The sequence below is a fragment of the Humulus lupulus genome, chromosome 3 (genome assembly GCF_963169125.1).
Source record: "Humulus lupulus chromosome 3, drHumLupu1.1, whole genome shotgun sequence".
Lineage (NCBI taxonomy): Eukaryota > Viridiplantae > Streptophyta > Magnoliopsida > Rosales > Cannabaceae > Humulus > Humulus lupulus.
The window spans coordinates 83,672,679-83,698,646 of record NC_084795.1 but is presented as its reverse complement, the minus strand read 5'-3'; positions in this window follow the sequence as shown (position 1 = coordinate 83,698,646).

The following is a 25,968-nucleotide window of genomic DNA, read 5'->3' as shown; positions in this document are numbered from 1 at the left end:
GGTCAATAGCTTAATGGGGCCTCGAGACATTTTGATTCGTCCCCCTACGGAAGGTGTTCATTAGTTATTTTGATAAGGTTAAATTTCGAAAGATAGATAATTATAGGTCAAATTCTACTAGACTCACCCCAATGGTGACTACTAGGACTAAATCTATTGATTATCGAAATTGTGGGTCTAGCTCATAAAATAAGAGATTTTGTTTTCTTATTTTGATCGAATAGTAGGTTGTTAATAATGGTATCCATTATTAAATAAGTTTACAACTTTATTTAACTAGTGGTATTTTTTACTCTTGCCAACCGGAACAAAGATATCATAAATTAGTTAAAAACCTAAAGAAATATAGATATGATAGTTTTTGGTATTTTTTCTCATATCTTACATATTTTTGGTATATGGTTTGCTATTTCTTTAAATTTCTGTGAATAGAAGTTTTATTGCGTAAATGTGATTGATTTCTATTTTATTGATAATATGTAGTTTTAAGTATGGTTGTGTCTACTCCCATCCTTTCTCAACTTTCGATGGAGAAACTCACTGGAGAAAACTTCCTTAAATGGAAGCAAAACATAAATATTGTGTTTATTGGTGACAACTCCAAGTTCGTCATGACTGAGGAATCCTCGGAAGTTCCAGTTGAAGGAGCTACCAAGTCTGTGAGGGATAAGTATGAGCATTGGCAGGCGGCTAATTACAAGGCACTGTACTACATGTTGACTAGTATGGTCGACACTCTCAAGACAAAGATGGAGAATGTCAAGACGGCCTACGAAATCATGGATCATCTCCAAGACATGTTTGGTGCCAAGTCAGCGCAGACTCGTTTTGAGGCCACCAAGAAATATGTCAATGCTTGGATGGCGCCTTCTCAGCATGTTCGCGATCATCTGATCAAAATGAACAAGTCGACTTAATCCTCAACAGTCTCTCTCTAGCTTTCCTGCCATTCACCACCAACTATGTGTTGAATAAACTCAACTATAGTCTGACGCAGCTCATGAACGAGCTTCAAACTTTTGAGTCTATCATGGGTGGACCAAGTAAGGGAGGAGAAAATAAGACAACTACTACTGCTACTACTGATCCAACTAAGGGTGAAGCTAACCAAGCTTCATCTTCGAAAGCTGGAAACAAGAGGAAAGATGGACAAAACAACAGCCCCAAGCCTACAAAGGCTGCAAAGATGAGTGCACAACCAAATGCACAGATGCCTAAGGGGAAGAACAAGATAAACAAGAAAGGTAAAGGTAAGTCTTTCACTGGAAAGAGAAGGGGCATTGGAAACAGGATTGCCCCACGTTTCTAGCAGCTAAAAACAAAAGTAATGATTATAGTTCATTTATCTTAGAAATATGTGTTTTAGAGAATGATAAATCTGTTTGGATTATTGATTCTTGATCTACTAACCATGTTTGTAACTCTTTATAGCTTCTTGAATCGTGGGTGAAAGTGGACGAAGGCGGCTTAAAGCTTAGAGTTGAGAACGGAGCGTTCGTTGCGGTCCAAGCTAGAGGAAGTGCTCGTTTGAAGTTTGGAAATAAATTTTTAATTTTAAATGATGTATTTTTTGTTATGGATTTTAGTAGAAATTTAATTTCAGTTTCCATGTTGCAATTAGAACAATTTGTTATGACTTTCACAAGTTCTAATATATCTATTTCTTTCAATGGATCACGATTTTATATTGCATGTTTGGAAAACAGGCTTTATATTCTATAACCTAACGAACCCTTGGCTCTTAACAATGATTTATTCAAAGTAGCTAAACCTAGGACCAATAAACGTCAAAAGATCGATAACGATAACATGACGTATTTGTGGCATTTGAGACTAGGTCACATTGACTATGATAGGATTCAAAGACTTACAAAGGACAGGCCTTTGAGGGAACTCACCTTAGGTGAATTACCTGTCTGTGAATCTTGTCTAGAAGGCAAACTGACCAAGCATCCATTCTCTGCAAAGGGTGATAGGGCCAAAGAACCACTTGGACTTGTTCATTCAGATGTTTGTGGACCTTTGAATGTACAAGGCAGGGGTGGTTTTGAGTATTTTGTCACTTTCATTGACGATTACTTTAGATACTCATGAATTTACCTAATGCATAGGAAATCATAAACATTTTCAAAGTTTTAGGAATTCATAGCGATGGCTCAGAACCAATTAGGTAAAACGTTAAAGATCTTGCGATCTGATAGGGGTGGAGAATATTTGGGATTTTATCACAACTTACTACCTCGGGTACTCCACAAAAAAATGGTGTAGCAGAACATCGGAACAAAACTTTATTGGAAATGGTTAGATGCATGCTATGTTACTCAACTCTACCAACTTCGTTCTGGGGACATGCAATTGAAACCGTGAATGACATTCTCAATGTTGTGCCATCCAAATCAATCCCCAAAACACCTTTAGAAAGCTAGAATGGTCGTGAACCTAGTTTACGCCATTATAGAATCTGGGGGTGTCCCGCCCACATCCTGAGGAAAAATGAGGGAAAGCTAGAACCGTGAAGTGAAGTTTGCATGTTTGTTGGCTATTCTAAAGGTACTCGGGGTGGACTTTTCTATGTTCATTCAGAAAAGAAAGTGTTTACTTCTACGAATGCTACTTTTCTGGAAAATGACTATGTCTAAATCTTCAAACCACGCAGAAAAGTAGTTTTAGAGGATATGGTTGAAGAATTGACTCCAACCAATGTTCCATCATCATCAACGCGAGTTGATGATGAAATTCCCACTCTTCGTGTCCAACTAACGCAAGTCAATTTAAATGAAGAAAGTACCACTATTCCTGAGCAAACAGTCACGAAGCCTCATCGTAGTGGGAGGGTTTCTAGAAACCCAGTTCGCTATGGTTTGGATGGTGAAACCAATATGGTTGTTGGTGACACTAGTAACGATGATCCATTGTCTTTCAAACAAGCAATGGCAAGCCCTGAAAAGGAACTATGGATCGAAGCCATGAAACAGGAATGGAGTCCATGTACTCAAATTTCATCTGGGATCTTGTGGAAGCACCTAGTGACTTTAGGGCCATTGGGTGCAAGTGTATCTACAAGAAGAAATGAGGTGTTGATGGAAATATCAAAACTTATAAAGCTCGATTAGTGGCATAGGGTTATACCCAAAGAGAAGACGTGGACTATGAGGAAACTTTCAGTCCGGTAGCCATGCTCAAGTCCATTCGCATCCTCCTATCCATAGCACCTGCTCTCGACTATGAGATCTAGAAAATGGACATGAAGATAGATTTTATTAATGGAAAGCTTGATGAAGTCATTTATATGGATTAGCCAGAAGGATTTAAAGTAGCTCGACAAGAAGGAAAAGTTTGCAAGTTGAATAGGTCCATCTATGGACTTAAGCAAGCTTCTCGACCCTGGAACCTTTGGTTTGATGAAATAATCAAAACCTATCGCTTTGAACAAAATATTGATGAGCCTTGTGTTTACCAACTGAAGGCAAATCAAATAGTGGGATTTCTGGTTCTTTATGTAGATGATATCTTACTCCTTGGAAATAATGTTAAGAAATTGTCAGATGTGAAGAATTGGTTGAACACTCAATTCCAGATGAAGGATTTGGGTGAAGCTAGTTATGTTCTAGGTATCCAGATCATTAGGGATAGAAATAACAAACTCTTAGCTCTATCTCAAGCATCTTACATAGATAAATTGCTTGAATGTTTCTCAATGATAAATTCCAAGAAAGGGCATCTACCGTCCCGCCATGAAATTCATCTTGCAAAGAAGCAGTCTCCCTAGAATCCTGAAGAGGAAGATGCAATGAGAAAAGTTCCTTACTCATCTGCAGTTGGAAGTTTGATGTGTGCTATGTTGGGTACTAAACCAAATATCTGCTATGCAGTGGGAGTAGTGAGCAAGTATCAATCAAACCCAGGACCAGAACATTGGATAGTAGTTAAGCATATCCTGAAGTAATTAAGGCGAACTAGGGATTATATGTTAGTCTACAAGGGTTGTGTTCTGAACCCTGTAGGCTACACTGATCCAGATTTTTAGACTGATGTCGATGACAGGAAGTCTACTTCTGGAATGGTGTTTACTCTTAGGGGTGGAGCTGTGATAAGGAAAAGCATAAAGAAGTCAGCAATCTCAGATTCCACCATGTAGGTTGAATACATAGCTGCGTCAGTTTCAGCTAAGGAAACAGACTGGCTAAAGAAGTTCTATTCAGATCTTGGTGTTATTCCATAAATGGATAAATCGCTTGTGTTGTGTTGTGACAACACAGGAGCGATTGCCAACTCGAAAGAACCTCGAAGTCACAAGAGGAGTAAGTATATAGAACAGAAGTATCACATAATTTGAGAATATGTGGCCAGGGGAGATGTGAAAGTTATGAAGATTGCATCTGAAGACAATATTGCGGATCCGTTTACAAAGACACTACCAGAAGCTACATTTGATAAGCATATCAAAGAAATTGGATTAGTAGAATTAAGGCATTAGTTTCAATTAGTGTAAGTGGGAGTTTGTTGGGGTTTTATGCCCTAATTAAAACTCAATTTCTTTGTAATCACATTTATTATCAATAAAAGAATAGAAATCATTTTTTTACTTGGTCAATCACTTTGATCACATGTTTTATTTTCATGATTATTTGTTTAATATGAACTTCTATTAAATCCTGAGCATATAGCTAATCATATTTATAGTGACATAATCACAGTGGAATATAAATAAGATTATATGTTCAAAATAAGTTAGTCCTAAGATTAGTCAGTCCACAGGATTTACACTGACTTGCCAATCTACGATATGATCTACTTACATATTGTAGTGTTATGTTCTTTCTAGAACATTAGCAAAGTAGATAAGATCGAATGTATTTGTTACATCGAACTGGACCGATATTGACAGGATAAGTAAACATACCATTATTATCTATTCTAGTCATATCATATAGTTGACCATAGGTCAATTCAATCTCAATTCTGAGTAGTTAGTATTCTAATTGATTGTATTATTTGAGTTCTTTGACTTGTTCGTTACCAGCTTACCCTACGGACTAGCCCATACTTACATCTTGGGAACTCGGTAGTATAATTGAGTGGGAGTGTTAATCATAGATATGAACATCTATAGCTTTTGATGAATAAGTGAAACGATGGTTTCCTTTTAGTTTGGTTCAAGGTGCTAAATGATAGAGATCTTATTTCAGTAATTGATATTAGTTTACTGAAATATCATTTACAAGGAACTGAGTGTTTTAAGGATAAAATACAATGAGGGGTTATTTTAGTCCCATCTCATTGTAGACCGTCTATAGAGGATTGAGTGACAATTATGGTTGTAACAATGGATAATTAATAATGTATATATATTTCTTATAGAGCGTTCTATGAATTCAAGAGTGCAATTCTGAGTCTTTAGTGGAGTCACGAGGAATTAATAAGTTAGTAAATTTATTTGTTAAATCTATGATAACTTATTCGAGCTTGATTTCATAGGCCCAAGGTCTCCATTGTACCTTGGATAAAATCATATATATATTCTCAATTAATTGATTTAATTATCAATTAGAATTATCAAAGTTGACCAGGTCAATTATGGATAGTTTCACAGAGTTATGTAATTTATAGAAGAAAAGAGAAATTAGGGCAGATTTATTAATTAAGATAAATATGTATCTAAATTAATAAATAAGTTTAAATCAAGGTTCAAATTATAAATAACTAATTTTATAAAGGATTGAAATAATTATTTAATTAATAAAATCAATAGAAAATAGTACATGCCTTGATTTTAAGTCCAACGGACTTATAATTAAATGAAAAATTTTACGGCCCTAAATCCCATGATAATTTCGACCTAGGGCTGATTATTGCCTATTATTTTATTGATTTTTTAATCAAATAAGTAGCCTAATTGAGCCTACAAAAGGAATGCTAAGTGAGAGTAGAAATCAGATTTTTGAATCACAAGTTTTTGAGAAGATCAGAAGATCTAGTCTTGATGCTCTAGGTTTTAGATTCTCTCTACAGCATAAGTCCTTTTCTAGGCCTCAATATTATTTTCTCTTCTTCTCTTTGTATCTATCTCATGTGTTGAGAATAGCCCACTCTAGTCTAGGTGATTCTAAGGATACTTTGGAAGGTTGTGAAGAAAATTGAAGAATGGATCAGTTTCTTGGGGATACCTTGTGACAAAAAGGATACAAGGGTAGAGAAACTGAAGGAAGGACCTCAATCATTCCGCTACACAATAATGTAAGTGTTCTTATCATTATCTTTGTATGAATTCAATTTTAGAAACATGTTCTAGGTTTTCTTATATTAATTTGTTTGAAATAAGATTTACATGAAAATAAACAAGACCATGTCTAAAGTGTTCCCAACAAACATGACAGTAACCGAGTATGTTAAAAAATTCGATGGGTTGGCCAAGTTTGCTTTTGATATGTTACCCATGGATGTGGCTCGAAAGGAGCAATTTTTCCAGGGATTGAATTCCGGAATAGCTCAGGGCGTTAGAATTTCCCCAGTACACGAGATCTCTACCTATGCTCAGGTGGTAGGGAGGGCTCTTATTGTTGAGAGCACATGCAATGAGATGTGGAGGGAGAGTGTCGGAGCCCAGGCAGTGATTCCTCCATTTATTGGAAAGTTAGTAATGTATTTAGTACCCCTGGACTAGAAAAGGGGTTCTGAAATGTTCAGATAGACCATCAGGGCTAGGATGAGTACTGGAAACTCTACCCAGAATGTGCTCGGTGCAGGACGAGCTATCTGGGGGACTGCCGAGCAAAGGTATGTTTCTTATGTGGGATGGTTCTACACCTCAGAAGGGATCTCCCAGGACTAAGGAAGGACAAACCAAAGGGGGCGGATAGCTCGACTCCAGCTATAGTGTTCGCTGTGATGCAGTCAGAGGCTGAGACTAAGGCTGGTTCCTCAGTAGTGACAGGTCAGCTTCCTTGTTCTGATTCTTACATTATGTTTATTGGTTATGGTGCCATGTTTTCTTTGTTTTTTTGTATCTAGTAGTAGCACCGAATTAGTAAGTGGATTACAAGGTTATGTTGTGAGAGAATTTGGTACCCTACTGGTAACTTTTAAGTGATAGGTTAGATTTTTGTGGGAAAAGACTCATCAATTGACTTGATAGAGTTGGTTATGACCGACTTTGATATGATCTTGGATATAGGCTAGTTAGCCAAGCATGGGGCAATGATAGATTGCAAGAAAAATATGGTAACCCTTGGGCTTGAGGGTGAGAAACCCTTTGTATCTGTTGGCACTGTGCATGGACCCTGTATACTTATGATTTCTGTACTTTGAGCTAGAGATCTATTGCAAGGTGGTTGCATGAGATTCTTAGCTAGTGTGGTGGATACCACTCAGGTCGTGCAAGTGGGACCAGGACAGACTAGATTAGTCTGAGAGATTTTGGATGTGTTTCAAAGGATTTTCCAGGGTTACCTCTATACAAGGAGATGTGAGTTCTTAATTATGTCATTTGGATTTACTAATGCTTCGGGAACACTTGTGGATTTGATGAATAGGGTGTTACAACTAGATAAGGAGTTTCCTTTAATTGGCAGGTTATTATATGTGTTTTGTGGGAGAATTCTCAAGAATTGTTATCTCATTGACAGAGTTGACATGCAAAATTAGAAGTTTTCATGGTCGGATAAGTGTGAGAACAGCTTCCAAGAACAGAAGCGATAATTGAGTACAGCTCCAATTCTGAGTCTTTCTACATATTAAAACAAGTGTATGGTTTATTGCTACGCCTCAAGACAGGAATTTGGGTTGTGCTCTTATGCAGACAAAAAAGGTGATTGCCTATACATCACGCCAGGTGAAAAATATGATCAGAGCTAGTGTAGAGTTATTGATGGGCTAGTTGTCCAACATTGCGCTTCAGTTTACTCTTTTAGAGAGGTTCAAAGGAAAACAGTTTGAGTGACCCACAATTTGGAAATAGTAGAGACGATGTCTTAGCTGGAATAGCGACTATATAGTGTCAGGTATGAGTTTATTGAGGTATAAGGATCGGATTGGTATTACGATGGACACTGGGATCATATGGGAGATTTTGGATGAATCTCATATTGCCCCTTATTTTCTACATCCAGGCACCACAAAGATGTACCAAGATCTTAAAGCTTTATGGTGGCGGCCTGGGATGAAAAGGGACGTAACTGAGTACGTGGAAAAGTGCTTGACCTGTTAGCAAGTCAAGGCAGAGTATCTAAAACCAATAAGGCCATTACAACCTTTGTGTATTCCATAGCGTAAGTAAGAGGACATCACGATGGATTTCGTGGTGGGATTGCCCAAGATAGTGGGTCAACATGATTCAGTCTGGGTCATTATGGACCAATATACAAAGTCAACTCACTTTCATCAGTGAGGACGAGCAAGTACAATTGACTAGTATTTAGATCTCGAGGTGAGAGAGATAGTAAGCCTTTAGTGGACTTTGAGGTCTATCCTGACAGATAGGGACCCCACATTTACTTCCAAGTTTTGAGGAAGTTTACAGAAGGCGATGGATATACAGCGGAAGTTCAGTACCGCTTATTATCCTCAAACTGATTGTAAATCAGATAGGATTATCTAGATATGGAGGACTTGCTGAGAGCATGTATATTGGACTTTGAAGGGTCCTAGAATGAATATTTTCCTCTAATATAATTTTCCTATAGTGATAGCTACCAGTTGACTAGTGGAAGGGCACCTTATGAGATGTTGTAGGGTAAGAAGCGTAGATCACCCATTCAAGGGGATAAGATGGGTGAGAGAAAATATTTGGGTCCTGAGGTAATTCAGAGGACCACTGAGACTATGAGAAGATTAGAGCTCGGATGCTCACTTATCAGAGTAGACAGAAAAGTTATGTTGATCTAAAATGCAGGAACGTGGAGTTCAAAGTGGGAGACTATGTCTTCCTTAGAGTTTCACTGTGGGAATGGGTGACGAAATTTGGGAAAAAAGAATAAGATGAGCCCTAGACTTGTAGAACCGTTTGAAATCCTGGAAAGAATCGGTCAGGTGGCCTATAGATTGGCCTTACCTCTGGCCTTGTCGGTCGTATATAATGTATTTTATATTTCCATGTTGAGAAAACATGTATTAGATGAGACTCATGTATTGAGTTATGAAGATTTGGAACTGGAGGCAGTGTTATCCTATGAGGAGTAGCTAATTCAGATTTTAAACAGAAGGACAAGGTCCTGAGGAACAAAACCATATCTTTAGTTAAGGTATTATAGAGGAACTGCAAGGTCGAGGGAGTGACCTGGGAACCAGAATCAGATATGCAGGATCTATATCCCGAGTTATTCAGATAAAATTTCGAGGACGAAATTCCTATAAGGAAGAGATAGTTGTAATGTCCCAGATTACCTAATAAGGCTTAGGGCCTTGATTAGGGGGCAGGATGGAAAATTATAGAAATTATGTGTATATGTGTATCATTATATGATTATGTGAGTTATATTATAATATGACTTGATATGCATGTTTAGGTGTATTAAATATACATGTGGGCCGGTTTCTAGTTAAAAGGGAAATTTTCGTAATTTGGCATGTTATGGGTATATTTTGGCATATATGTGATACGTATGTGGGACTACATCATTATGCGGATATATTTGGATTATTCAGCACGAGACGATCCTAGTGAGCAAAGTAGCGGTTTAGTCATAAAGGGGTCAAATACCGGGCTCGGGGTGAGCCTAGGGGTATTTTAGTAATTTAGTTCATTACCAGAATCGAGTAATGGAGAAATTATTTGGTAATTATTTGAGGATATTGGAAATAACAAGAATTATAAGGCGTTAATTATGATTAACGGGGTATGTGGCAAATGTCAAAACTGCCCTTGAAGGACTTTGAGAGAGTGTTTTGGCCTAGGGGCAATTAGGTCTTTTGGTGCCAAAAGCAGTGTCTTAGGTTTTGGTTACTTCAGATGAAGGAAACCTCAAAAAATGGAGTTTATCAACAGAGTAACTCCTTTCTCTCTCTCTCTCTCTCTCTCTCTCTCTCTCTCTCTCTCTCTCTCTCTCTCTCTCTCTCTCTCTCTCTCTCTCTCTCTCTTCACAATTTCTCTTTTTACTCCTACCACCTTGGGGGAATTTGGATTTTTTAGGAAGAAAATCTCGAGGATTAGGAGGTTGAAGCCATAGTTTGGCTAAGGGACATCTTGGGCTTTCAGACCATTGGTTTGAGGGAATGATTCTTTGAGTTTCGCTGTGAATTTTTTTTAAGTTCTTCATGTTCTTGAGATGTTCTTGAGCTTCATAGCTCAACTATGGATTTTTCTATGTTAATGGATTTTTGATCAAGTGTTAACTTGGGTTTTGTTGAGGTTGGTGTATTGATGAGGTTTTGAGGTAGAATTGTAAGGTTGGATGGTGTTTAGATGAGGTTTTGGTGACTTGAACTCGGGGAAAAACCAGAGAATTCTGGGCTATAGGGTTGGCGCCCCAGCGCTAAGCAGGGGAAGCCAAGTGGTGGCTCTCTGACTTGGATGGCACCCCAGCACTACTTTGTGGCACCCCATAGCTAGTCCAATTTCAGCAAAGCCCATTTTTAGGGCTTGGGAGGACTTGGGGGCTCAGGCGATGGTTCCACCATCCCATTGGGTGCATTGGAAGTCCCAAGAGCATGAGAGTGGTCCCAGGGTTTGTTTTAAGGATTGAATCTTATGAGATTATTATTTATGGTTGTGACTAGGTTACCGCTAGGGCTCGGGACAGGATCATACTCGATGGTCGTTCATATTTAACTGGTGCTTGGACCAAAGGTAAGAAAACTGCACCCAGTATATGATACATGTGATTATGGCTTGGGCCGAATTATTGAACATGAATATGAATAGGGCATGAACGCCTGAGAATGTGTATGATTATGATTATGCTTGTGATTCTCGAATTATTGAACAGGAATATGAATAGGGCATGAACACCTGAGAATGTGCATGATTATGATTATGCTTGTGATTATTGATTAAGCACGTTGAATGCTTTGTATTTGGATATTTGGTATATGATATATGCTTGTCTGCATTATCTGATTGAGAAAGGCTTGACTTATGAGTCAAGGACGGCAATAGCGCATTGAGCGCTGGTCGAAAAGCATTGACTTATGAGTTAAGGGCGGCAATAGTGTGCTGAGTGATGGTCATTTTGTTAAGCTAACCAGGAGCGCATCACACTCTTGTCCGACCTAATGGTCGTGGAAAACTCAGCACCAGGGCTGGGTCGACTCCAAGGCTAGTTATATAGAGGATAGGGAAATGGGCCCCGAGGTGACTTATTAGTCCCATATCCTAGGGCTGGGCCCCAAACTTGACTTATGAGTCAAGAACGACATTACCACACTGAGTGTCGGTCGAAAGCATTGACTTATGAGTCAAGGACGAAATTAGCATGCGGAGTGTTGGTCGAAAAGCCTTGACTTATGAGTCAAGGACGGCAATAGCGTCGAGCACTGGTCGAAAAGCATTGACGATGTGTACATATGTGGCTGCTCGACCACCACGACCGGGGTTTTAAAGAGGAACTAGGGTTCAACCCTATTTTTCCGTGTAGGTCAACTGGTTCTAACTTTTTCCATTGTAATTAACATTTTTAAATGTATTTTGGGATCCCATGTATAAAGTAAACGTTTTAGTGAAATGATTGTACATTTGATCGAAAAATTTAACCCTAAATCGTTAATCACGTTTACTTACACCGTTATGGCCAAATGACTAGTTTAGAGAGTTTAGCACTATTTAAAATACAAAGTATAACGGTCATTGAGTAGTAGGGCGGAAAATGATCATGTACTACAGTGAAGAGTTCAGTAAGTTCTGTGATCAAAAGATAAGTACAATAAAATACAATAAGTTATGTTCGTCCGTCATTAGTTAGGTGATAAAAGCTCCAGACTTGTGTAACTTTTGTTAAAATTCTCACAGCATGTGCTCAAGGTAACCGGTTACCCATAATATAGGTAATTAGTTACTCTTAAAATGGTAACCGGTTACACATAATATAAGTAATAAGTTACTTTGATGGGAACATCCAAATCTGAATAAATATATATATATATAATAATAATAATGTGAAGGTAACCTATCAAATAACTCCAGATATTAAAAAATATATATGATCTAAAAAAGAAAAATAAATTACTGTAAAAGATTTTTTTTTTTTTACATATAGTAGAAAAAAACTATAAAAAATTCGTACAGATAAAAAAAATTAAAATAATAACATGTTTTAACAAATGAATGAAATTATAAAATTATCCTTAAAATCAAAGAAAATATTACTATCATTATAAATATGGCATCATTACATCTTCTTTTTTTTTGTAAATTTATTAGAAAAATAATCCTATAAATATTAACTTTCAAATCGAAAAAAACCAAAAAAAAAAAGGAGAAAGAGTTAAACCCCATAAAAATGTAAATAATGAAAAAACAAAAGCCATATTTTATGTAATCTCCACAAAAATTAAATATATATACTACTACACCGCACGACAATTTTAAGGCTCCTAAATGTACAAATTAATAATTCCCTACAATTTGAAAGGGTGACCCATAGAAGGTCGTTTGTAGTAGTGATTTAAAGTAGGAGCACTCAGGATCCAAAGCAATCTAATTACAAAAAAATTGGATATTTAATTACAATTTGATTTGATTGGATTTATAAAGTTGGATGTTCATTGGATTAGATCGAATGGGGGATGAAACTATGAAAATCCAATTAAGAACTTATCAAATCTAATTACAATTAAAAGAATATATATTTTATATATATCATATTAATTATAAATATGTTTAATTTTCTTATTTTTTTTCTTAGTTTTTAGCACTTTGGAGATGTTATTGTTGTTATTTTCATGTTATGTTATTATAGCACTTTAGTTATTAATTTTGTGACATTAGTAATAAACATTTAATGGGCTTAGTGTTGTAAACTTAATATTTCAATGACTTAATGTGGAAATTGTAAAGAATTAATTTAGTATTATTACTATATAGTGTCTAGTTTTCTTTTACTTGTTAATTTCTTTAATATTAAAATTTAGGTTCAAATATAAAAATAACTAATCCAATCCAATTACAATTGGATTGTGTTGACGCGGTTCTTCGGCAACAGATAATTATATGAATAAATGGGATGGATTAGTGCTGAATGATGACCCGTAATATGTGAATAATCTCAAAGGAAGGTTATAACTCGTTTACTCTTTTTAGGTGGTTCGAAGGTTAAACTCCCTCTAGTCCACCAGTCAATATTATTGATATATCTCTGGTATTCCTTACAGGGGTGTTTCTTTACAAAATAGAAGTCAACCCTTTGCAATGCCCAGGGTCTCCATATATATAGGGAGAGGACACCTGGGCATTGGCAAAGGGGGTCATTCTGTGACCTTCTTACCCGTCATGTCACTTATGTGACATTCATGATTAATTCCTAAAACCTGACAATGAAGTGTGGTCTAATCAATAGGTAAGGGGGATAATGGGCCGCATGGCCCAAACCAGTCGTGGGGTGCCTGAACACGTACGTTTATGTTGCGTGTCCGAGATTTCAGGAATAGAGTAGACACGTGATGTCTGATATGTGCATGTTTGCATTGCGTGGTTGACTTTATAAACGGTCTTAGGTGTCAGCTCTAGGTCGTACCTCGAGCTTGATGTAGTCCTAGCTCGTGGTGCCCACACTGCATACCCGATGCCTTTGAGTATTCTTACTAAACCTTTGGCTACCTCGAGCTAAAGAAGTACAGACTCGTAATATCAACTCCGAGTAGGTGGCTTCCACGTGGCTGATAGGATTATGCCCTTTTCCAGCTCGCTAATAACCAGTGGATATTTAGGGCGTACATTTTCCCCCCAAGCCCCTGCTCGTGGCATATGACGTCACCTGTGGCCACAGTGGGGGCTTTTAGGCTTCCTTGTCGACTCTTCATGTCCCGCCCATTGCGCTGGTATCGGATACGTGGAGCATCATGGTTGGCGACGATCCGTCTTCCGAGAACTGCATTAAATGGGCTAGCCTATCTTCAGCCGTCGTTTCGTCTTTCGAGTTATGATCCTCGTATCCCACATCAAGACAATCGAACGGCCCTCATTCTCTTGCCTTTTACGTATATATAAGGTTGGCCACCTTTCGCATGAGCCACCTTTTTATTTGAAATTTTTTCTCATCTTCTTTCTTCTCTCTTCTCAGTTTCAAAGCCCTTTTTTCCTTCCGGTCATTGTTCCAGACGTTCCTGAGTTCCAGACACGAGGGTTATTTCGTGACTCCGGTTCCAAAGATTCCACCAGGATTCCAACTCCTACGCTCTTTTCAGTCTTTACGCAGCAAAAAACTTCTGTAAGTCCCCTGTCTGCTGTATGCTTTAAATGTTTCCATTTTTCTTTGCTTAGGTAAACTTCCTTCTTAGCCGCATACTGTAGGTTGTTTTTCTTTTGTTGGTATTTTGTGCGTAGGTTCTTATCCTAGGGGTATCGACCGTAGGAAAGAGAATGCTTAGGAACATGATTCATAGGATAAAACTCTGGGGTGATTTTTCTGGGTTATCTTTTTAAATGCCTGTTTGGAGAGGCGAAGGCAACAAGTTTCTGGGGTGCAAAAACCAGGTAGCTTAGGGGTCACGCTTCACAGGCGGTTTTGCCTTTCGAAACTTTCCCTCCAAGGCAAACTTTATCTTGACCCTCCTGACACATGGATCCCGAGCAATCGTGGACCCGTTGGAAGCATAGGCGCGTGTTCATAGAACTGCGTGGTCTCACTCGCCGAGGGATGAGATTACCTCAACCCATGTAAAGGAAACCATTCTTCGTGCTTGATTCTTTCTTATGCTTAGGTCGCATTTTCTAAACTTTCTTCATCTTTGTTCGTTAGGCGACCAGATGGGACCCAAGAAGAATATGCCTAAGAAGAGTGTCGGCAGCTCGTCCTCCCAGCAGGCCAGCAAGGGGAAAGAGGTGGAAACAGACTCCCCAATCCCCCACTTCGGTCCCACCATGGAGAAAGATGTCGAGGTGGGACCTGACGCCTTCTTCGAGGCCGAGAAGATTGCCTCGAAGGTTACAACCCAGGGGAAAGTCAATAAAATCATGCTTTCCCACAACATCGAGAAAGGGAAGGGCGCCCTGGTTGTCCGTCCTCCCCTTGAGGGCGAGTGGAGCTGCGCACCGCTCGATGAGGAGTTCGCGGCCTGGAGCGAAGAACACCTCAAGGTTGGGGCCTTTCTCCCCCTGGACCAGTACTTTCTGAATTTCGTGAAGCTGGCCCCCTTTCAGCTCCCCCGTAACTCTTACCGTTTGTTAGCGGGGTTGAAGTACTTGTTCCTGAAGCAGGAATGGGAGGTCCCCTCACCGGCGGACATCCTCTACTTTTTCTGCCTCAAAGCCAGCCTGGACCAACGGGGGCGAGGTGACAGGTTCTACTACCTGACCCGTTTTCCTAACTCGGCCGCGGTCATCGAGCTGCCCAGCCACCCCAATGACGTCAAGGATCAATTCTTCATGTCAACGGGGTTTCCCAACTGCGAATACCATTACTTCAACCGTCCTCGTAAGTTCCTTCTAACTTTAGCTCGCAAGATCGTCACTGATTAGTTTCTTTCCATTCGTTATTGACTCGAAAACTATCGTGCAGCTATTTTTACGAGGACGGCTAAGTCAGTGACCATTGGGGGTCAGTACGAAACCTTGGCGGGGCTCCCCCCAAGTGAAAAAGACTACCGCCAGCTCGTGTCTGATGAGACGATGCTGGCATGTAAGTTGATTTCTCCGGGCCAGACTCTGGCCTTGAGGAGGCCGCGGACCATCCCCGCAACTCGCGAGATGGTGCCCATCCCCGAGGAGGAGACCGCGGATGACGACGAAGACGAGGTGCCTCTCGTGCGCCGAAAGCGGGCTCTTGAGGTCGCCCAGGAGGTCAACGCAGAGCGGACCCAATCCAGGGCAGCAGCCGGCCCCTTCGGCCAAGGTAACCCTTACTTGTTTAGGGATTTAGACAGAGCTGCCACAGACCTACGGCTTGCTAGATTTAACCCCATCCAGCTCGTTCACCGCCACCGAAACGACCCAGACCGTAACATAAATTTACTCCAGTGCGTCGACCAGCTAGTGCTGCGTTATGACATCGGCCGCCCTAGGGGAACTGTAGTAGTAGACAATACCCTGGCCTTTAGGTAGGCCTTCTTCGAGGAGTACGGGACCAACCTTAGGTCGTGGCCCTCCCTTCTGGAGGGTGTAGTAGCTCCGAGTCTTTAGGCAGTACGTAGAGGAGTCTAGTCCGGAGGCGGATCCGGACCCAGAGCCTCCTCTCATTCGTGAAGTCATTATCTTAGACTCCCCCGTAGAAGCTCCGGGGCCGGAGGTCTTGACAATAGATTCCTCCTCTAGCTCAGAGGGTAGGACCTTTTTCAATACATACTTTAGATTTTTTGCAATCAAAATATTTTTACATGCATACTAATGATTCACTCTTTGTTTCAGACGAGGAGATGTCGCAACCTGGGGACAACGTTCTGCGATCTATGTTCCAGGGGGGAAATCCTTCCTCCGGGCCATCCGGGCCCTTGGTGAAGAGGCTCCGGCTGGCCAAGAAAGCCTCTAGGACCTCCTCCAAGCCTCCTGCCAAGGGGAAAAGCCAAGGTCCTTCTGCCACTGAGAAGGTGCCTCCACCCCCTCCTGCCATAGAGAAGATGGCTCCACCTCCCCCGCGACCTCCTGTCCCTACTCGGGAACAGGAGGTAACAACTGGGACCTTGTTAGCCCAGACTCCCAGCGTGCGCATCCCGGTCAACCCTCAGGCCTTGGAGAAAATCCCCGAGGTCTTTAGGGGGACGGTTTACGAAACCGCGACCTACATGGTGGACCACTGCTACAACGCCACCTCGAGGGACTTGCGGGAGATCAAGACGAGGAGTCCCGAGCATGTTATGGAGTCGTCACTGGGGATGACCCTCACTATAAGTTTGCCTTACCATCAGTTCTTGCTGGTTTTTTTTTTCTAAGGCACTTGCCTTATTATATTTTTATCTTGCAGGCGGCTTTGGCTCTCCACCGGAGCATATCTCGGTCCAGGGCCAGGATTGACGAGATCAGGGGCGAGCACCAGCCCGCCCTCGCATTCGCTCAACAACAAGAGCAGGATGCCAAAGCTGCCCTGGCGACTGCCCGGGAAGGCGAGAGGGTCGCGCAGGCCGCCTCGGTTGCTACGCAGAACGAGCTGGAGGCATCTCAGCCCAAGGTGCTGGAGGCCGAGGCTACCAAGGTCGCCCTGGATGCCACGAAGGTTGAACTTGAAGAGGCCAAGGCTGCCCTGGTAGCGGAGAGGGCATCTTCCAGCTCCTCCATGGAGGCCATGCTGTACCATTGTTGGGCCTTCAACCAGGATGGTGACTTTTCCTTCCTGAGGCCGGACGTGTGGGAGTCCTTCTTAGAGAAGTTCAAAGCTCGCCTTCAACAAGAGGCGCCCTCCGAGACCGGGGAGACTTCCACTGCCACCGAGCAGGATGCCGAGGGGGTGACTTCATCGGAGCGGCCTAGCGGGGCTTAGGATTTTTGCTCCTCTCTTTTATTTTTATTTGTAACTTTACATTACGAGGTCTTTTATCCTCGAGACAATTGATTTCCTTAGATTTATTTTAATCTATTTATATATATTTGTGGTTTAACTTTATTGTTACTTCTCTTTACCGCATTTGGTGAGAACTTAGTTTCTGTTGGTGTTATGATTGACATCATATGCTTTTTAGGAAAAAACATTTGTTTATTAATTTGAACCAACTTCTAAGTCTTAGGACCTGGTTGTATCCAGGATATTAATTTTAAAAAACTTAGTTCGTGTTAATCCTTTATCGATATCTCGTGCTTTTTAAGAAAAACACCGATCAATCGATTTAAATCAACTTCTAAGTTTTAGGACCTGGTTGTATCCAGGACATTGATTTTAAGAACTTAGTTTGCGTTAATCCTTTATCGATATCATGCTTTTTAAGAAAAACATCGATCAATCAATTTGAACTAACTTCTAAGTTTTCAGACCTAGTTATATCCAGGATATTAATTTTAAAAAACTTAGTTCACGTTAATCCTTTATCGATATCTTGTGCTTTTTAAAAAAAACATCGATCAATCAATTTGAACTAACTTCTAAGTTTTCGGACCTGGTTATATCCAGGATATTAATTTTAAAACTTAGCTCGCGTCAATTCTTTATCGATATCTCATGCTTTTTAAGAAAAACATCGATCAATCAATTTGAACTAACTTCTAAGATTTAGGACCTGGTTGTATCCAAGATATTAATTTGAAAACTTAGTTCGCATCAATCCTTTATCGATATCTCGTGATTTTTAAGAAAAGCATCGATCAATCAATTTGAACTAACTTCTAAGTTTTAGGACCTGGTTATATCCAGGATATATGCCCCCCCCCCCCCCCCCCCAAGTAATCAGGAAAGGGTCTTTTGTGGTTACTTGACGTTACATCCACAAACATATACAATTAATGCAAAAAGATTAACTCTTATTACTTAATAAACAAAAGATGGCTTTTTTAACTAAGCCTTACAAAGATATTACTGATAATATTTCTTTAGGTGTGTTGACGGTGAGAACTCGTCAACTAAGTTAAGTTAGAAAAATTGCAAAGTAAAGATTATCAAAAGAAAAGCTTTAGAAATCTAAGTATAAACTCCAAGAACAATTGCAGAAGAAAAATGGTGAATTAGTTTGCATTCACTATGGTGCACTGCTACAGTAATTTTTCCAACCCCCTTCCAAATGGAAGTGGAGTTTATTTTATAGTGGGCTCTAATGGCCCCTGATACAATGTGGTCCAGGGGACCAAGTAGTATGCTAGTACACTTTCAGGTGAGTGGTCTCAAGGGTAGTGGTGTCTGCTCCAGTACATGATCAGGGTTGGTGGGTGCACCTCCACTTTAGTACTTGATCGTGCTTCCACTACCTTCCTGGTACGGGTGTTAGAGGAGTGGCTGGTGAGGACAACAGAAGGTACTTCGCACGTACCACCACTACTTATCTGATGTGGGTACTATGTCCGTACTCTAACTCCTTTTAGTTCGTCAGTGGACTCCGTACCTATAGGAAAAAGGGTGCCCTGTTGGTTGCACTAATCTTAGGGAGAGAGATGAGGCCTCTTCAACGAAGCCTGCTGTGTATTTGGTGAGACTTGGTACCCATGTGTGGGTCATTGATCTCACTCCATGAGATCAATGCCATGTAGCCCCCATTTGCGAGGCGTAGGTGCGAGGCTCTATGGGCGCGCGAGACGAACGGGCCTCGTGGGACGCCTGGTGTGCGAGGCGCTTAGGGGCGATTTCGCCTGATGCTGGCACGCGAGGCGGAGGGGCCTCGCGAGACGCCTGGTGCGCGGGGCGTTCGGACGTGGCTCGCCTGATGCTGGCACGCGAGGCTGAGGGGCCTCGCGAGACGCCTAGTGCGCGAATGGGCGCGGCCGAGGCAGGCGAGGCGAGACAGCCTCATGAAAGGGGCCTTGCAGAGATGCGCGCATGGGCGCGGCCAAGGCAGGCGAGGCGAGGCGAGACGGCCTCCCAAGAGGGGCCTCGCAGAGATGCGCTCATGGGCACGGCCGAGGCAGGCCACGCGAGACGACCTCACGAGAGGGGCCTCGCTGAGATGCACACATGGGTGCTGGGGAACGGCCAAGGCGTGCTAGGCGAGATGGTCTCCCGAGATGGCCTCGTGAGACAGGTGTGTGGGCACGGCTAAGGCGAGGCCCTGGGCACCTGAGTGCTTCACTTCGGCATGGGTTCATAGGACCTTCATCGTGGTTAGCGTGCAGCCTCACGTGGTGTGAGGCAGGTCAGACTCTCGAAGGCCTCTCACGAGGTTTGGGTCTTTCAGGATCAAGCCAAATTTGCAGTGCTCACAAGGTGTATAGCGTTCCAAGTCTGTGGGACTACTTCTCCATTAAGCCGAGCTAGTTTGAAGGTCCCTTCTTTCACGACCTCTGTTATTTGATAAGGCCCTTCCCAGTTCGGTCCCAACACTCCGTCCTTGGGATCCTTACTGGCTAGGAAGACTCTTCTGAGTATCAGGTCGCCAGTGCTAAAGACGCGTCTCTGGACCTTTGAGTTGAAATAACGAGTACTCTTTTGTTGATAATGCGCGATCTGCAGCTGTGAATCTTCTCGTTTTTCGTCAATTAGGTCGAGGGACGCGCAGAGCAATTCGTCATTCTGGTCTTGGTCAAATGCCTGGACTCTATGCGAGGCTACCCTTACTTCGACAGGAAGGACTGCCTCACTCCCGAAAGCTAGGGAGAAAGGAGTATGACCCGTCGACGTTCGATGTGAGGTCCGGTATGCCCACAGTACCTAGGGGAGCTGTTCAGGCCAGACTCCCTTGGCTTCATCCAGTCTTTTCTTAAGGCTCGCCTTTAGCGTCTTGTTGATAACCTCGACCTGCCCATTGGCCTGGGGATAAGCCACGGAGGAGAAGCTTTTAACAATGCCATGCCTCTCGCAGAATTTGGTGAAGAGGTCGCTATCGAACTACGTTCCATTATCCGACACGATCTTCTTTGGCAGCCCTAATCGGCAGATAATACTCTTGACCACGAAGTCAAGGACTCTCTTTGAAGTGATCGTCTCCAAGGGTTCTGCTTCTGCCCACTTGTTGAAGTAGTCGATAGCCACCACCGCGTAGCGAACTCCTGGGCACCAATGTTGCAAAAATTATAGCAATTAAAATACGCAAGTATACGTAGCCGCACAAGTAATATAATGCAAAGTGAGATCGTCTCCACAGGGATTTTAAACTAAATTATTGTAAAATCAACTAAAAACAATTCAAAAAGACAATAACCAATTCAAGGGAATAATGGGTAAATGAATCTGGAATTAAAAGTATATATGCAGAATTAATTAAACTAAAATAATGGAACCAAGAGAAATCAAGTCTATGAGGAAATTCTATGTGAACACGTGATCTGGGTGGTTAATCCCCCTATAATTTCTTTCCAGCTGTTATAGCATAAGTTCAGCAATGGCTCAGCAATTACATCCATAGTTAACAGATTACAAAAACGCCCAGTAAGTCTTTTCCAAAACCCACTGTATAATGCTTACAACCCTCTCAACACACTCCTGTATTAAACCAGATTGCAAACAGTCTATTAAGCATCAAATCTTGTGTTATACAAGGCAGCAAAATATCCCTATTTTACCACTAAAATTTACCTACAAATAGGCAAGTTTCTTGCATCAATTAAATGGGTTCAGCTAGCTTAAGTTTTTCCAAACTTAGATCTAGCTCAGTAATTGTTAATTATGGCCAGTAAATAACAATCAATAGCAGTAGTCACACTTAATTGAACAAGGATACAATTACTTTAACCATGCATCAAAACATTAATTCATATTGTAGGGTTCATAACCACCCAAACCTCTAAGGATTAGTTCATGTTTAATAATAGAAATACAAAACCAGTAGCCATTAGCAAATCCATGGAGTTTGTTCACAAATTAGATAGAGAGAAAATACAATACAAAATGAAGAAGGGAGAAGAAAAAGTTAGAAGGAATTGTTGTGCTCAATCCCCCTAGTTGTCAGCTCGTGGTCCTCTTCCTCCTCTGTATTCTCTCTGTTTTCTTGCTTTTCTTTCTCTGTACTTCTGTTTTCTCTCAAAATGGTGCTAAGAAAATCAGCTGTCTTCCAAGAATGGGTTCTCCCTCATGTTGCGGGTGCCCCCCCTCCTTTTTAGGGTACTTTGCTTTACCCTAATAGGAAAGTCAATTCCCACCTTGTCCTCCACGTGCCACATCACCCAGCTGACTTAAGTTTTTTAAAATTCTCGCCACATAGGCGCTGATATCACTCATTAAGTCCAGCTGGCCTCTTGCCCCGTCACCTGTCTGATCCCTTGAATTGCTGTGTGGTGATCTTGCGGCATTGAAGTAGCAACACGCCCCTTTCAGAATTTGTTTTCCCCTTGCTTCCAGCATTTTCCCTTTCATATATTTTCTTAAGCTTCCTTTCCTGATTAACACAACACAGTAATTTACATAAAAACACTGAAAAATATTACAATATATAACTAATTCTTACATGGACTCACTACCTAGAATAATGCACTAAAACTAACAAATTTACAATAAACAAGGACTCATTACTCTTTTTAATTTGAAAAGCAAGTTCAAAGATTATAAGAATAACTCTAAATCCTAGAGTTATCAACCAACCAGGTCAATACCCCAGACCGCGAACGGCCATGGGGACGAGATCATCTTCTGCTTGACCGGGGGAGCTCGGGCAATTGTGGCGAATTGCTGGCACTTGTCACACTTTTTGACGTAGGAGATCAAGTCCTTTGACAAAGTGGGCCAATAATACCCCTGCCTTAGTATCTTCAGGGCAAGGCTTTGCCCCCCAGTGTGATCTCTGCAAAAACCCGCGTGCACCTCCTACAAAATGGTCTTCGCCTTGCTTGGCAGAACACACCATAGGAGAGGTAAAGAGTGCCCATGCCGGTATAATATCCCATCTATTATTGTATACCTTGAAGCCTGGTAAAGTACCTGCCTTGCGTCATTTCGCCCCTTGGGTAACTTTCCTGCTGAGAGATACTCGAGGATGGGAGTCACCCAAGTCGGTCTGACGTCAATCATCTCGACCTCCGCCACGACTTCCTCTATGCTTGGTCTTTCCAAGAACTCTACCGGCACCAGCCCCAAAGTCTCTGCCTCCCCGGAAGTAGCGAGCTTTGCCAGGGCGTCCGCGTTGGCATTCTTCTCCCGAGGTATCTGCTCGATTGAGCCGCGCTCAAATGCAAATACTTCTTTCTTTACCTTGGCCAGGTAAGCAGCCATCTTGGTTCCTCGTGCTTGGTATTCCCGTAACACTTGGTTTACCACGAGCTGGGAATCGCTGTAACACTAGATGGAGCTGGCCCTCAGCTCCTAGGCCACCCTTAGCCCCACCAGTAAAGCTTCGTATTCGGCCTCGTTGTTGGAAGCTTTGAATCTGAATCGTAACACCGAGTGGAATCGATGTCCCTCTGGGGATATCAATATGATTCCAGCCCCGGAGCCGTTCTCGTTAGACGAGCCATCCACGAAGAACTTCCCTGAGGCCTGAGCTGACTCTTCCACAGGATCTTCTCGGAACCCTGTGCACTCTGCCACAAAATCAGCCAAGGCCTGGCTTTTCATTGCAGTTCGCGGTATGTACAATATCTCAAATTGGCTGAGCTTGATAGCCCACTTCAACAGACGCCCCGATGCTTCAGGTTTCTGCAAAACCTGCCTTAAAGGCTGATCAGTTATGACGTGTATTGAGTGGGACTGGAAATACGACCTGAGCTTTCGGGAGGCCGTAATAAGGCAGAAAGCCATCTTTTCCATCAACGGACACCAGGATTCAGCTCCAAGAAGCCTCTTGCTGATGTAATAGAGTAGCTTTTGAGATTGGTCTTCTTCTTGGACTAATACGGCGCTAGCTGCATCTTCTGTGACAGCTAGGTAAAGGAAAAGAGGTTCCCCTTCCGTTGGCTTGGATAATACGGGCGGCTCGACCAAATGTGCTTTCAGGTCAAGGAAGGCGCGTTCGCATTCCTCGGTCCACTCGAATTTTTTATTTCCCCGGAGCAGGTTGTAGAATGGCAAACATTTGTCGATAGATTTAGAAATAAACCGATTAAGGGTCGCCACCCTTCCTGTCAGACTCTGAACGTCTTTTCGCGACCGGGGTGAGGGCATCTCGAGCAGCGACCTGATCTTATCAGGGTTCGCTTCTATTCCTCTGGTATTGAAAATGAAACCCAGGAATTTTCCCTACGCGACCCCGAAAGTACACTTTTGGGGGTTTAGCCTCATGCCGTATTCTCTCAATATCTTAAAGCATTCCTCCAGATTGGAGACATGGTTATCGGCAGTTTTCGACTTGAACAGCATGTCGTCAACATACACTTCCATATTTTTCCCGATCTGATTGGTAAACATCCTATTTACCAACCTCTGGTACGTAGCTCCTGCGTTTTTCAGCCCGAAGGGCATGACCTTGTAACAATAAACATTGGTTGAGGTCATGAAGCTAGTGTGTTCCTGATCTGCTGGATTCATGGCGATCTGGTTATAGCCCGAGTATGCATCCATAAAAGACATAAGCTCGTGCCCCGCCGTGGCGTCTACCAATTGGTCGATCCTTGGCAAGGGGAAGCAATCTTTGGGGCAGCCTTTGTTTAGATCGGAGAAGTCGATGCAGGTCCGCCATTTCCCGCTGGGCTTCGGGACCAACACAGGATTGGCGACCCAGATCGGGAACTTTGCTTCGCGGATAAAGTCGCGCTTTAAGAGCCAGGCTACTTCCTCCTCTAGGGCCTCAGCTCGGGTTGTTCCCAGGCGCCTTTGTTTCTGGGATTTTGCAGGCACACTTTTATCCAAGTGGAGGGTGTGCATGATGACGCTCGAGCTGATCCCTATCATGTCTCCATGGGACCAGGCGAACACATCTAGATTTTCTTGCAGAAACCTAATCAGCTCCGCCTTCCTTTTGCTACATAGATTTTTCCCGAGCTTCACCACCTTCAAGGGATCTTGTGGGTTGATATTTGCCTCCTCGAGATCTTCGATAGCCTGGAGCTCAGATCTATCCTCGCCTACTCTGGGGTCGATATTATCATTTAAGATGCTATCCTCCCCTTTGGCATTCTGAGGTTTTTCAATCTCGGGACTAGGCACAAGTTCCTGAGATTCCTTACTCTCGCCTTGGATGGTCATCGTCTACTGCCCAGGTTTTTATTTTCCCTTCATAGAAATGCTATAGCATTCCCTGGCAGCGAGCTGATCACCTCGGACAGTGCATATCCCTGAGGAAGAGGGGAATTTTAACGCGAGGTGGTGGATGAAGGTTATTGCTTCGAACGTTATCAAAGTAAGTCGGCCCAAAATAGCATTGTACGCGGCGGGACAATCGATGACCACAAACTCGAGGAGTTTTGAGACAGTCCGGGGTCCCTCTCCCAAGGTAATCACCAGCTCGATCGTTCCTATCGTTGCCGACCCTTCTCCAGAAAATCCGTATAGCATCATGGAGTTGGTTTTCAACTCGGTGACAGATAAACCCATCTTTTCCAGCGTAGATAGGAACAGCAAGTTCACCGAGCTCCCATTATCGACCAATATCCTCTTAACTCTCCGGTTAGCGAGCTGAGCGGTTACGACCAGAGGGTCGTTATGAGGGAATTGGATGTTACTGGCATCTTCCTCGGTGAATATGATTGGCTGCCTCTCCAATCGTTGTTGTTTGGGTAGATGCTGCTCTGGGACGAACTCCACTCCATTATGAGCTTTTAGTTCGTTGACATATCTTTTATGGGCACCTCTGCTCGTGCCGGCCAGATGGGAGCCTCCAGAGATCGTGGAGATCTCTCCTCCTATCACAGGAGGAGGGGTGTCCTGATTTATCCGAGACCCGGGCTGACCTATCGGAGCTTCTGGAGCTGGTTGACCGGCGGGAACTCTATTTTGTGCATACTGAGCCAAGGGTCCGACTTTGATGAGTGTTTCGATCTCATCCTTCAGGTGCCTACAATCATCAGTGTTGTGGCCAATATCGTTGTGGAATCGACAAAACTTGGAGGGGTCCCGCTTAGCCTTCTGGTGCTTCAACGGTTCCGGCTTCTTCCAGGGGAGGCGAGCAGAATTCGCTAGGAAAATATTCTCCCTAGTGTTTGTGAGCTCGGTGTAAGTCGTGTAGACTGGCTTAAACTTTTCTGTGGGCTTGTTCTTCTTCGGGCCGTGTTGGTCGCCCTCGCTGCTCCCTTTTCTCTTGCCTCCACCAAACTGGTTATTCTGTGTAACGGTTTGGGTCGCTGTCACGACATCCGTTCCCACTCCAGCGAGCTGATCAGAGGCTTGGCTGGTTCCCACGGCCGATGCTCACGCCTCCTCCAGGTTTATCCATCCCTGGGCCCTACTTAGG